The sequence below is a fragment of the Odontesthes bonariensis genome, chromosome 23, assembly GCF_027942865.1.
Source record: "Odontesthes bonariensis isolate fOdoBon6 chromosome 23, fOdoBon6.hap1, whole genome shotgun sequence".
Classification (NCBI taxonomy): domain Eukaryota; kingdom Metazoa; phylum Chordata; class Actinopteri; order Atheriniformes; family Atherinopsidae; genus Odontesthes; species Odontesthes bonariensis.
Genome location: NC_134528.1, coordinates 29,074,185 through 29,088,681, shown reverse-complemented (window position 1 = coordinate 29,088,681; position 14,497 = coordinate 29,074,185).

The following is a 14,497-nucleotide window of genomic DNA, read 5'->3' as shown; positions in this document are numbered from 1 at the left end:
TAAAAAAATTCATGGTCCTTGTTACTTTAAGCAGTTTCCCTAAGTCTGTCAGCCCCAAAATCTCTAAAAAAAAGTATTTGAGTGCAGGGGCCATGACAGGTTCTTTACCTGTGCTGAATATTCCCCTTGGTCAAAGTTCATAATGACTGGTGGCAAAGATGGCCTTCTGCGGGTGTGGTTCCCCTACAAAACATCATCATGCGAAGAGATATTAAAAGGACATAAAGAAACCATCACAAATATAGAAACTGCAGGAAATCCAAGGCACTCTCCTATAGAGAAAGTTAAAAAGCCTTTATTGTGATGGCTTGGTCATACTAGACATTTAAAAGACCCCAACGCGTTTCGGCAGTCATGCCTTCTTCAGGGAGTCAAACAGTGGTCATTCTGAAACAGATGCTTTTAAAATAATAAACAACCAATCAGAAGCTTACACATCGCAAAGATCCGGTGACAAGCTGTCATTCCATTAAGTGTCCAGCAGGTGTCCTTATCCCATACTACGACAACAAAACATGATGAGTCAGTTTCTCAGAGAAAACAATGGAATGTCAGAACATACCAGCACTTGCATAAAGTGTCAACATTATAGTATTCTTTCTAGATTATAAATCCTAAAAAAGCAATAAGGTAAACAAGGTGGGTCAAAGAGAACTTGAATCTTCTGCCAATAGTAGAGTAACAGACATAAAAAAACAAACAGAAAAAAAAAACAAAAAAAAAAACAAGGGTCAATCAAAGGAATACTCTGAAATCCAGGTCCTCATTCAGACCTGGATATTTTGTAGCTTGCAATTTGTATATCCAAAACGTTTCTCTTTGATTTAGTTGCCTCTGTCGATCACCTTTTCTTAATGAGAGTGGGATGTAATCTATTCCACAGGCCTGTAGCGTGGATGGGTCATTATTATGGCACTCTGTGTAGTGTCTCGCCATTGGGTAATTGATGTTACCTGTGCGGATGGCATATTTGTGTTCGGCAAGTCTGTCTTGCAGGCGTCGTTTGGTTCTGCCCACATAGAACACTTTGCACACAGGACACTCCAATCTGTAGATGATGAAGGTGCTTTTACAAATGATGAAGTGGTTAATTGTGAAATGTCTTTGTTGGATCACATCTTGGAAAGTCTTAGTTTGCACTACATTGGTACAGTGGTTACAGTGATGACACTTATAGCAACCTTTGGGCCTGTTGTTCAACCATGTTTGCTTGGTGTCTGGTTCGAGATAGCTATGCACCAATTTGTCTTGCAGCATTGGGCATCTTCTGAACCTCACCAGGGGGGGCTCAGGGAAAATCTGGCTTAATTGATCATCACTTTCTATAATGCCCCAGTTCTTCTGAATGATTTTTTTAATTTGCTCAGCCTCTGTGCTGTACCTCGTGACAAAAACTGGTCTGTCTTTGGTCTCTTTATCAGTATTTCTTTTTAGCAGTGAGGTTCTGTCTGTGTGTCTTGCTCTACTGTATGCCTTTTGAAGGGTAGAGTCATTGTAACCCTTCAAAAAAAGGGAGAAATTACGTTATGAAAGGATACGCTCTACGGGGAGAGTCACCCCCCTACCTCATCCTGGTGACTAAGAACACACAGTTCTGTAGAAGCTCTGTCACCGTCTCTACCAACAGCAGTGAACAAGGTTAAGGGTAGCAAAGGCCTCCTCACCGTGGAAGGGAAAATTGTGTAGGTATGTTGATTGTGTTTATCATAGTAATACACTAAGTTAAATCAATTTTCCCAGTAATTACATTGTGTGCACTTTGCTTATCATGTTGTAACATCAAAAGATGTGATCAAAAAATCTGTGACATCCTCAGAAAAAACAGTAGCTTTATTGTCAAATCAAACCAGTATTATAAATGTTTAGCAACATAAAAGTTGTCACAATTAGGTCTAATTAGATGAATAAGTGCTTTTCTTTGTTATTTAGCTGACATCTGTGAAGATGATTCGCTCCATGAGAGAGGAGATCCCAATGCGTCAGCTGAAGCTGCAACAGGTAAGACCTGAGAATGTGAAAATGAGAAAGGTAGGAGAACTCCTGCAGTGTAAAACACCAAAACAGCCTATTTGATAATCATTGAAAGGGAGAGTTGTCACACGATTTGGTCTAGCCCACACGTGGGTCATAAAGATGCCAGTAGTTTAAAACTGGAAGTGCTCATGTTTGAAACTATCAGCTGGCCCCAAATCCATTTGACTTCTGCATTCTTCGATGACCATAGCAGTCTATGGGAGCGTCTTTACTCTGTCTGTCAGTGGCGCTAGTTGTTTATATGTTTACTCTGGTGACTTGTTGACTACCCATTACAAAGTATTCTGTGTAACTGATGTTGTTTTAACATATCATTCCGTTTTCTGTACAGGATAAAGCTTTCGTGCCGCTCACTGTGTGGCGTGAAGCAGCCATTGAAGAGCTGGAGCTGGGAGAGCATTACAAAGTGTATTGAAGTTTTTCTGTGCCATCAGAGTTTGAATACGAATTTCTAATAACTCAACATCCGGGTAAACAGGGAGAAGCAATCGATCCCTGTCTCAGTTCATCCAACGGCAGCCAATCAAGTTACGCTACATTGGACAGATCAGCCATGTCCACCAACGCGGGTGATGGTGCTTCGGTGAGTGAGTTTACTTTATTTGCCATTTGTGTTAATAAAATTGAGTAATAGATATTACTCAATATCTATTGAGCTGATCTGATGAATTGAGACAGGAATCGATTGCTTCTCCCTGTTTACCCGGATGTTGAGTCTGGTTCTTTTTCCACTGAATTTTTTGAAGTTGAATTTTTTTCCACTGAATTTTTTGAAGTTGAATTTTTTTCCACTGAATTTTTTGAAGTTGAATTTTTTTCCACTGAATTTTTTTTTCCGATCCGAAAGCATGTAAAACAAGATGATTTTGTTGATATTGATTCCAATGCTTTTAACAAAAGCTTAATGTGTTAAAAGAAGGAAATTAGGTGTTTCAAACTATAGCCACCCAATAACTTTTTTGTGTATAGAGCACTTTCAGTTGCATCCAGATGATAAATGACAATAGGAGACTTGAAAACAAAAAAGGAGAACCTGCATATTAAATTTAAATTTATATATTAATATGTATTAATTTAAATAAAGTCAAATTGTACCCCAGCCCTACTTCACATGTATCATTGTTGTTGTTTTTTGGATGTAAAAAGCATCACACATGACTATGCTTTCACTCAGCCATCCTCATCCTATCAATGCACATTGACACAGCTATTCCAGGCAGAAGGAGATGGAAGTTAGTCCCTGCCAACTGGCGAAGAACAGGTCCAGAAAATGCCGAAATAACTATGTACTGCATTGAAATAACTGTTAGTACAAAATTTGAGAAATTATTCATACTTTTAATGTAGCATTGATCCTAAAACAGACACGTTTGTGTTTGCAAATATTGATACTTAAGCATTGATCTGCAAAACACTAGTGAAAAATGCAGATGAAGTTAAAAAAAACTAGGGTGTGATGTCTAGAATGGGCATACAATCACATAAATGTCCTTGTTAGTAATTAATGTACTAGGCGGAACATGACAATGGAATGGCTTAATTCATTAAGTCATGTAATGGTTGTGATGTTCAACACTGAAAGAATGTCTTATGTAGACATAAAACAACAAGTGATCAGATACAAATAAATAAAAAATAGTAACAAAGCCGGTTTAAGAAAAGGGATTTAATATTTGGCTGCAAGATGTCATGTGACATAAGTGCTGTTTCTTTTGGCAGATGGTGACCATGACTGATGAGGCTACTGGAGTGGAGGTGCTGGGGGTGATGGAGACCAGCACAGAGGGAGTATTGGACCTCCTCTCCAACAAAGCAGTCCTCTACATAAGTGATGTCTTATGGGAACCATTCGACATCTCTTGAGGAAGGCAATTTTTTTTTTAATATAAAATGCATTGGTAGAAAAATGACTGAAATTGAGGCAGTTGATAAACCAAATGAGTGTTTTTTTATTTTATTTGTCAAACTGCACTGCATATTTTTCTTGTAAATATGTTTGTAAGTTAGGGTTAGAGTTCTGAGCTAATCTGTTCATTGTTATTTTTGTGATGACCTCTTGTTTTTATTCTGTACTCGATAAATCTAATTGTTTACATTAGATTATTGTTTGTATTTAAAACTTCAAAATTCAATTAAATTCAGCTTTTAACTCAATTATATTGTTGTGGCACACTTAATATATAGTATATATAGTACTGCAGATAAAGCCTCTGTCAAGTTCTTCTAATGCTAGTGACAGGCAGGAATTTCAGACATGAGACGGTGCATGGCAACAGAGGGAGGACTCCTTGAAGTAACCCTAGACATAATCAGAGTTCAGATTGATTCATTTTCAAATTTTTCTGCATTTTTTCTTTTCTTTCTGAATTTTTTCACTTTTTGTTTTGCATATTTCTTCTATTTTCTGTAGTTTTCTGCCATCATCCAGCTCCAGGTCCTTTCAAAAATACCCTCCAGGCCTTTTGAAGCTTCAGCTGATAACTTTCTGCTAAATTGTCACTATTTTCAGCTTCTTACGTTTCTCCTCCAAAGTCTCATCAAAATAAATCTTGTTTTAAGATTCAATAATAAACTCAACATGCTTGATTCAAGAGTCACACAGAAAATATCTGAAAACACACTTTATTCCTTGGATTTTAAGCATGTGACAAATGTTTGTTCACAAAACTGCCTTTGTTAAATCTAGAAACAAGACTCCTACAATCTTAATTTAAGAAATCTTGCCAAGTCAAATTATCTTGCTGCATGGACAGATGTTTTCACTTGTTTTGAGTACCTTTTCCCTTAGTTTTAGTGTTTTTTATCTTGTTTGAAGACCCCTATTTTTTGCAGTGTGAGCAAAAAATAGGGGGCGAACAATCTTTCACATTTTCCACTTGTGAATAATCTCTCTCTCTGTAGAATGATGGACTCCAAATAGTTTGGAAATGGCCTTATCACCCTTCCCAGATTGATGGGCAACAACGGTTGCTTGTCCAAGATAATTTCTGATGTCTTTCCTCCTTGGCATTGTGTTAACACACGCCTGAGTGCTTTAAACCAGCAAACTGCTAAACCTTCTGCTTTTATAGAGGTGATCCCACCTACCCTCTTACTTCCTTTGCAAGCAGTAAGGATGGACTTATTTTTGGCTTAAATATTAACAGTGTAATATGTCATGTGCAATGGATCATCTGAGGTTATTTTCCAGGTGAGGTAAGGTTAGGTCAGGTTATTTTTAAGACCTGGTGAGGACCCGATGGTTTGGATGTCCCGATACATAAAACCTAGCAGCTGACAGAGGGTGTACGTTTTGTCTGTTTTTATAAGGACTATAAATGCAGTCCAGCAGGCTTAAAGTTGAGCAGCTCAATAACAGTTTTGGAGAACGAAAATGGATGTTGTGTAATCTCTGCAGGTGATCTATGTCATGAGGAATCCTAAAGATGTGTTCACGTCTTCCTTTCACTATCACGAAATGGCATCGTTCCTGGTGAACCCAGGCCCAAAGGGCGAGTTCCTCCGCAAGTTCCTCGATGGAAAAGGTTGTTCAAGCTCATTACTTCATTTATGATTTAATACACCTGGTGACAGCAGTCCTCAAGTCAACAATATCTCACATCTGGTACCAATTTCAATGATGATTGATGTGAAGAGAGCATGTGATCTAAAAGCTTTAACAGCGTTGTTTTCCTTTAGTGATGTTTGGCTCCTGGTTTGATCACATAAAGAGCTGGCTGAATGCTGACGGCAAGCACTCCATAATGTACATCTCCTATGAGGAGATGATAATGGTGAGACCTAAATGTTCTTTTGAAACAAGTCTGATAGGAAGATACAGTCACACAGTGGGACTCACTGTGTGAACATGTGACCTGTCAATTAAATTCAGCTTTTAACTCAATTATATTGTTGTGGCACACTTAATATATAGTATATATATGTAAGGGAAAAATTAATTCATATACATTGTATGAGTGTTACTCTGTATCACCCGGTAATAACTCATTTAAGACACTTGTTTTTCTCTTTTCTCCCTCTTTCAATGAGGGTATTGTGCTCTTATGATTTAACAACTTTAAGGAGTTTGACAGGGAAGATGGCACGATACTGAGGCGCCTTGGCTGGAGAAAGGGAGGAAAGATAGACAAAGTCTTGAACATATGAAAGGAGTGACTACGTATTAACCTGTATATTAACTGACTTGTTTTCGCCTAAGAGTCAGAGCAACTCTGAACTCTGTTCTGTGTTGTTCTCTCTTGCAAGATATTATTAAAAGCATCTTATCTCCTCAGAAAATAACTGACTCTGTGCCTTACTAAAATTTCCACAACAATCTTGGCGTCACGGACAGGATCCCTCGACTGGTTTACCTGGACCGGACCGCAGTGCAAGGCCAGCCTGGACTGAAGCTCCAGCCTCATACCTCCAAGGCCTTTCGGAGAGAGAGGGCTGACGGGTCCGTTTCCTGGATACCAGCGCTGGGGTCATCTTTTGAAACACAGTAATCTGGGGCGGTAAGATTGCTTTCTGTTATTATTTGGAAAAGAGGGTTTTCCCGGTTGTGTCATTAGCGAGACAGAGATTTCACGGGTAAGTGAATCTTAAGTCAGTCCGAAGAAGTGTGACTGAATCAGTCCGAGGAAGTGTGACTGAAGTAGTACTCCGAAGAAGTGTGAGTACAGATTAAGGTCCTCATTGGAGACGTCCTTTGAGTGAAGGAATATATTCCCCCATTCCAAGTCCGAGAATGGGAAACAGTATGTCTCGGGCTTCTGACCCTCCCGGGGGACCCAAGTATGATGAAATGATAAAAAAATATGGTCCGGAGAGTGTAAAATGGACTACTTATTGGATAAAAAATTGGGGTTTTCCCCCTGAAGGTTCTTTTAAAATGTCTGAAATAAGAAAATTAGAAGAGAAGATTTGCAAATGTGAGAAAGATATGAAGAAAAAAAAACAGTGAAGGTTAAACAGTGGAAAAAATTAGAAGAATGCAAGAAAGGTATAGAGTGTTGGAAAAAGGAAAGTGAAGTGAGAGAAAGAAAGAAAAATGCTAAACAAATGCCAGGACAGAATGATGATGATAATGCAGTATGTGGACGAAAAGATAATTTATCTCTGACTAAGACTGAATCTCCTTTTAAGCCACCACCATATTCTACTGATAACACTTTTTCTTCTCCCTTTTCATCCGCACCTCTTTACCCTACACTGAATGCTCTCGCTGTGCCGGATCCGGACCTGGACTCCTGCCCTCCACGACGCCTACAACAACAACAACTACAGCCACAACAACAACTACAACAACAACTACAACAACTACAGCCAGACACACCACAAGCATCTGGTTTATGGGAAGAGAATTCTCCAAACTTCACTCCAGGAGAAATCTCTCCTCAGCCACAACATCTGTCACACCAGTCTGAAGACGAAGAAAAGGAAGAAGAAAAGGAAGAAGTTGAATTCTACAGTGTACCAGCCCAAAACCTTTTAATGCAAGTAAAAAAACTCCTGTCCCCACAATCTGGACTTCGGAGATCTCAACGTGATATGCCTGCCATGCTCAGAACCAAGTAGAGACCTGTAAGACTGAAAAGGAGCTGCATTTGGCAGCCATGAGCATGTATTACGCAGTTGGTGATGTGACAGGTCACCCCGGAAACAGAGGACGAGGTCGGGGACGTGGACGTGGAAGGGGAGGTCGACGTGGACCACACCTGAACTATGACTCGAATGTTTGTTTTTACTGTGGCCAGACTGGACACTGGAAGCAGGACTGTCCACAGCTGAGAAGAGACGAAACTAAGCAAAAGGCTGACTGAGGGTGGGAGGCGGGTTCCGGACGTCACACGCCAGCGGAGCCTCAACAAATGGGTGATAACACAACACACACACATACTTTTCCTGCTCTGTGCAATGAAGAGACGCTTGCTGACTGTGACTCACATTGTAAAGTTTTGCATGCTATTTCTGTCCTAGAGCAAAGATGTTCACCTCAGATGATAGGAACTTATGCTCATTTGACATCTGAAGCCTATAAGGCTTTTCCAACTTTTCAGCTTAGTATTTTGGGGAAACAAGTAACATTTATGGTTGACTCTGGGGCTACATCATCAGTAGAGAAGTCAGGGGAATTTGATCATCCTCCAAAGCTAAGTGGAAACTATGTCTATTCTATGTCTGCATCAGGTCAGGTTGTGAAGGAGAAAATGACAACGCCTATTGCGTGTGTCACTCCCGATGGGCTCTCCTTCAAGCACTCATTTTTGTTATCAGAGCTGTGTCCCGTTAACCTGATGGGCCGTGATCTCATGTGTAAACTGGGCATTATTTTAACTTCCACACCAGAGGGTGTTAAGGTTATGTCGCAGCCTGAGAAAGTTTACACAGCGGTGCAGTTTGACTCATCAGCACTTACATATGCTTATGAGTGGAAACTTCCCAGCTCTCCTTCCTCACAACAGCTGGTGGAGGAAGCAAAAGCTTTAGTTTCACCCCTTTCTGATTTCATGCAACCTGCTGATCTGCACTGCACATCACACATTTCTTTGGGGCCTGACTATGACTATGAGAAGAAGTGGTTTCGCACTCCTTTTGAAAAAATATGTACGTCTACTTTATTTTGGAATTCACAAACTGCTGCACTGGCTGTGTGTCTCACTCCAGAGCAATTAGAGTTTTTTAATGTTTGTGGTACTCGCCCTCACATCTCCTTGGCCAAACCTACACATTGGCACTAGCAGGGTGTGGGAGAGTTTGTTGCAACTTGTAAAAAAGAAACTGATTGGACAGTTTCACCTGCTGATCCAAATTTGATGTTTTCTGAACGATTGTCAGCATACAAGAAAACCTTTTTGAGCACAATGCATTGTCAAAGAGCTGTGGAACTAGTTCCCACTACAGAATCACATTTTGAAGCATGTTTTTTATCTGAAACAGATCTGTCTTCATTACCCATGTTGGCTGAAGTGCCCACTGATCTTTGGGCTAAAAGCAAAAATGATGTGGGGTTGATAAAAGGCTGTGAACCGGTAATTGTCACCCCTAAATCGGACTTTCGCCCGTGTAAAAAACAATATCCTTTGAAGCCTGAAGCAATCAAAGGGATTAAGCCTGTTTTTCAATCTTTTCAGAAAACAGGCATCATTGTTCCCTGTGAAAATTCACCTGTGCGCACTCCATTATTTCCTGTTAGAAAGATTAGAGATGCTGGCCAGCCAGATGAATGGCGTTTTGTACAGGACCTCCAAGCCGTGAATGCTGCAGTTCAGCCACGTGCTCCCACTGTGCCCAACCCACACACTATTTTGTCTCAAATTCCATCAGATGCACAGTTTTTCTCAGTTGTTGACTTGTCTAACGCATTTTTCTCTGTCCCTGTGCATCCTGATAGCCAGTTTTGGTTTGCTTTTGAATTTGAAGGGAAATCTTGGACTTTTACCCGGTTATGCCAGGGATATTGTGAAAGTCCCACTATTTACAATGCTGCCCTAAAAGCTAGTCTGGAACCACTCCAACTAACCCAAGGCTCTGCTCTTTTGCAGTACGTGGATGACATCCTTTTATGCAGCCCATCTAAGAAACAGTGTGAAAAAGACACAGTGACCCTGCTGAAGCATCTTCATTCTTGTGGCCACAAAGCCAGCCTTTCTAAATTGCAGTTTGTTCAGGACAAAGTCACCTTTTTGGGCCATGTGATTTCCAAGGAGGGGCGCTCACTTTCTCCTAAACGCGTTGCTGCAGTTCAGAACATTCCTAAACCAGTTACTAAAAAACAGCTCATGTCCTTTTTAGGCATAACATCTTACTGCAGGAACTTTATTCCTAACTACTCTTCTCTGAAAGCTCCATTAGGTGCTCTTATCCATGGGAAAGGCCTCCAGTCAGCTGATCGTGTTCCATGGACTTCTGAGGCTGAATCAGCCTTCACTCAGCTTAAGCGGGCTCTTCAAACAGCTCCTACACTTGGCATCCCAGATCCTCATAAACCTTTCACACAGGCAGTTGATTTGAAGCGTGGTTGTATGACATCTGTTCTTATGCAGGAACACGGGGGATGGCAAAGGCCAGTGGCTTATTTCTCCGCAAAGTTGGACCCTGTGGCTGCAGGTCTGCCTGGTTGTCTTCGTGCTGTTGCAGCTGCAGAGAAAGCTGTCCTGGCCTCCCGAGATATTGTAGGCTACAGTAATTTGACTGTTTTGGTTCCTCATTCTGTTGCCATTATTCTTCTTGAGCAGAAAACCTCACATCTTTCAGCTGCTCGCTAGCTCAGATACACCTCTGTGCTCCTTGATATGCCAAATGTCACTGTTAAACATTGTACTGTTCTGAATCCGGCTACGTTGCTTCCCACTTCTGATGATGGGGAGCCGCATGACTGTGTAGTTGTTCTGGAACAGGTTTGTACACCCAGACCTGATCTTTCTGACATTCCTCTTCCCAACTCTGACATGATTCTTTTTGTAGATGGATCAGCTTTGCGTGATCCAGCCACAGGTACTAACTGTGTTGGGTTTGCAGTATGTTCTTCACATGACACTTTGCTGTCTGGCTCCCTCCCTAAACATTTCTCTGCCCAAACTGCTGAACTCATTGCACTTACTGAAGCGTGTAAGCTGGCAGGTGGTAAGTCTGTCACCATTTACACAGATTCCAGATATGCTTTTGGTGTTGTTCATGACTTTGGTGCGCTGTGGAAACACAGACATTTCCTTAAATCAGATGGCAAACCTATTCTGAACTCCTCACAGGTTTCTGATCTTCTTGATCCGATCCTTTTGCCTACAGCCATTTTGGTCTGTAAGTGTGCGGCTCACACTAACTCAGATGATCCTGTTGCTCGTGGCAATGCTAAAGCTGATGCTGCAGCTAAGCAGGCAGCTAACTCTTTTCCTGTTTTCACTTCCCTCTTTTTGCAAGCGGAAGACACGCCCACAGATTTCCATGCTTTGCAAAGTTTTGCTTCTGCAGATGAAAAACGCATTTGGTCCTCAGCGGGTGCAACTCATACAGATGGTGTTTGGCTGGGACCTGATGGTAAACCCTGTCTTCCTAAACATTTTTTTCCTCACTTTGCTAAATTGACACACGGGTTGGACCATGTGTCAAAAGGGGGGATGCTGAATGCTCTCACTGCTCATTGGTTCACAAAAGGGTTCAGCTCATATGCACAAAAATACTGTCAGTCATGTATGGTTTGTGCTACACACAATGCAGGGAAAGCAATACACACTTCACAAGCTGCACATCCTCCACCAGAAAGACCTTTTGAACATTTAATGATGGACTTTGTTGAACTCACACCAGCTGAAGGAAAGAAATATGCACTCGTAGTAGTGGACATGTTTAGTAAATGGGTTGAAGTTTTTCCTGCAAAACATGCAAACAGTCATGCAGTAACTAAAGCACTGCTGACAGAAATCATTCCAAGGTGGGGCATTCCAGAGAAGATCAGTAGTGATAATGGCAGACACTTTGTAAACACAGCATTGACCGAGGTTGGTAAGTTCCTGGGAATAAGCTTGCGTACACATTGTGCTTATCATCCACAGAGCGGAGGTGCTGTGGAGAGAGAAAATGGTACTTTAAAGTCCAAGCTAGCCAAATGTTGTGAAGAAACGGGTCTGCCATGGACAAAAGCATTACCTATTGTGCTCACCTATATGAGGATGAGAATAAGGCCCAATCCCAATTCTATTTTCTACCCCTTCGCCTACCCCTCGCCCCTTCAAACGGAGGGGTAGGCGTAGGGCTAAGAATGTCACCCCTTCGAATTGGGACAGCACTTCACACTCACGAACGTAATAAGTCCGCGCCGTCAGTTGTTACGTAACCAAAAGCGACAGCTTTAGCCAGAAGTAAACAAACATGACCGGTGCTGTGGTGTTCGCGCTGTCCTGGGCTATTCGGATATCTTTAGAAATATCTGCGTCGAATCGACGGAGTGCCATCAGGCGAAGGCGTCTTCGACATCTGGGAGCATTGCTGGATCTTGTTACGGTATGTAGAATGAGAAATTAATGCAAATAACGCTTGTGAGTGAGCAGCTGGTAGCTTCCAGAGCCGGCGTGTGAATATGATAACGTGTGTTTGTGTTTGAAAGTGCTTCTAACTGTACATTTGTGATCTCGTGTAATATAGAAACAATTTGCTTGTCTCGTTGGATTTGCTGATTTATTGATTGGAGTAATATCCTAACCTGGCTAACCTAGCTGAAAGCATAAGCTAACGTTTAGCCTTTGTTACTCGCCTCGTTCCGTTTGGAATAAACATGCAGCTCATGCGTTTTTGAAGCGGTTTTCTTTGTACCAGGTTCAGATTTGATGACATAAATAAATGCACTGCATTGTGTGTGCTATCAATGTGTTGGTTTGGGAGGATGAAAGCCTGATCTTTCCATGTTTTTCTTTCCAGCAGACGGGTCATCCTACAAATTATTGGACCACAACGTTTACCCCAATTTCTTTTGTTATCCCTTGTATAATAAATCTCTTCATACCAATATCCGTTCCAGTCGTTAATATGATGTTGATGTGATAATCATGCTCAAACCTTTGCAAACCTTTTGTCCTTAATTTCTTTTATTAGGCTCACATTACAGACTGGTAAGGCAGCTCATTTTCAGAAATAACAGCTTAAAGTGTGTGGTGAAAATATGGACAATAAACAGTATGAATATAAACAATATGAACATAAACGGGCAACAGTGCAATCATCGAGAACGAGATGACCGGAGCAGGAACAGCGGAGGGCACATCGGAGGTGCTGCATGGGCTCAGTGATGTTCTGGTGGAACAAGACACGACATGACATTATAGCATGCACTTTCATCCATTGTAAAAAATTTAAAAAGGTGTTTCAGAATGCGGTAGTGGTGGCTGTGTGTACAATAGGTGCATGGCGCATCAACTCACCGTAAAGTTTGTCTATCATGCGCTCAAACAGAGCTAAAAAGCGCTCCGTTTTCTGCTCGTGGCGCTTCTGCTCCTTCAGGCTCTCCTGTATCAGGTAATCCATTATGGGATTGGACTTCCTACTTCTTTTTGGGGATGGGGATGACTTTAGAAACAGATCTTCGTTTTCTGCGCTAAACCTGATCAGGCTCTGTTTGTGCTTGAGTCCCTGTGAATCAGTCACGTATATGAATACTTGTGATAATAGATAGCGAAATGACGCTCATGTCACTAAAAAAGGAACTTATCTATGGTTAACCAACTACATTGCTTGTAAATACTCGTGTTACGATATAAAAAACGACAACTCTTTCGCAGCACCTTCACATGCATTGACCGATTACTCATGTAAAATAGCGACTTTTCCCATGTGCGTTTATAGCAGAAAACAACTACACATTGCCACCATGTTAAACTCACACAATACACCAGTTATCACAACCTAAAACGATTAAAAAGACTCGCGATCTCCCGGTAGTCGCGTTGTACTCTGGGAAATATATCATACCCCTTCAAACGGAGTCTGCCTGGCCGAAGCCCTCCGTTTGAAGGGCTACAACGGAGGGGTAGGGCTAAGGGGTAGGGCTTTGGAAGAGTATTGGGACAACACTACCTCTTCACGTGAACGCGCAAAACGGAGGGGAAGGGGTAAGGGGTAGGGCCAAGGGGTGAATTGGGATTGGGCCTTAGAGCTCGAGTGAACCTCAGCCCATTTGAAGTTTTATTTGGCAGACCTCCTAACCTGGGAGTGGGACCTGTAACCAGACCCCTCCCCTCCACAACTGCTTGTGATGATGCAATGTTGTCTTACTGTCAAAACCTTTCCACTGTCCTCTCTCAAGTTTCACAGACAGTGAAAGCAGCACTTCCAGCCTCAGCGGACACACCCCTGCACCCACTCCAACCAGGTGATTGGATAGTGGTGAAGGAATTTCGCAGAAAACACTGGAAGTCCAAACGCTGGCAAGGCCCGTTCCAGGTGCTACTGGTCACTCACACAGCTGTTAAAGTCGCAGAAAGAGCAACCTGGATTCACGCCAGTCACTGTAAGAAGGTGCCAGAACCAGTAGATGACTTCCACCCTGATATACATCAGCCTAACCAACTCGCCCTGAAGGACGAAGAAAAGAGTCAGCAGTAAAAGCTGTACTCCACCGGTGTGTTAAGTGCTAGTAACCTCTGACACCGAAGATTGAGACATCCTCACCGAGACCTGCGATGAAGCGACGTGATCATCACACGTGTGAACAATGGCAGAAACTGTTTGTTGTTTGTATTTTACTATTTGTAACCAGCATGTGTACATTTTATCTTGATTTTACAGGCAGCAATAATGCAGATCATGTTCAATTCAATTCAATTCATTTTTATTTATATAGCGCCAAATACAACAAATGTCATCTCAAGGCACTTAGATAGTAAGTCCAATTCAAGCCAATTGGAATTCAATTAATTAATAATAATCATAATTCATAAAATAATCCAATTCGTTCATATAGAGCCAATTCAAAAACAATTTCCTAGCTAAG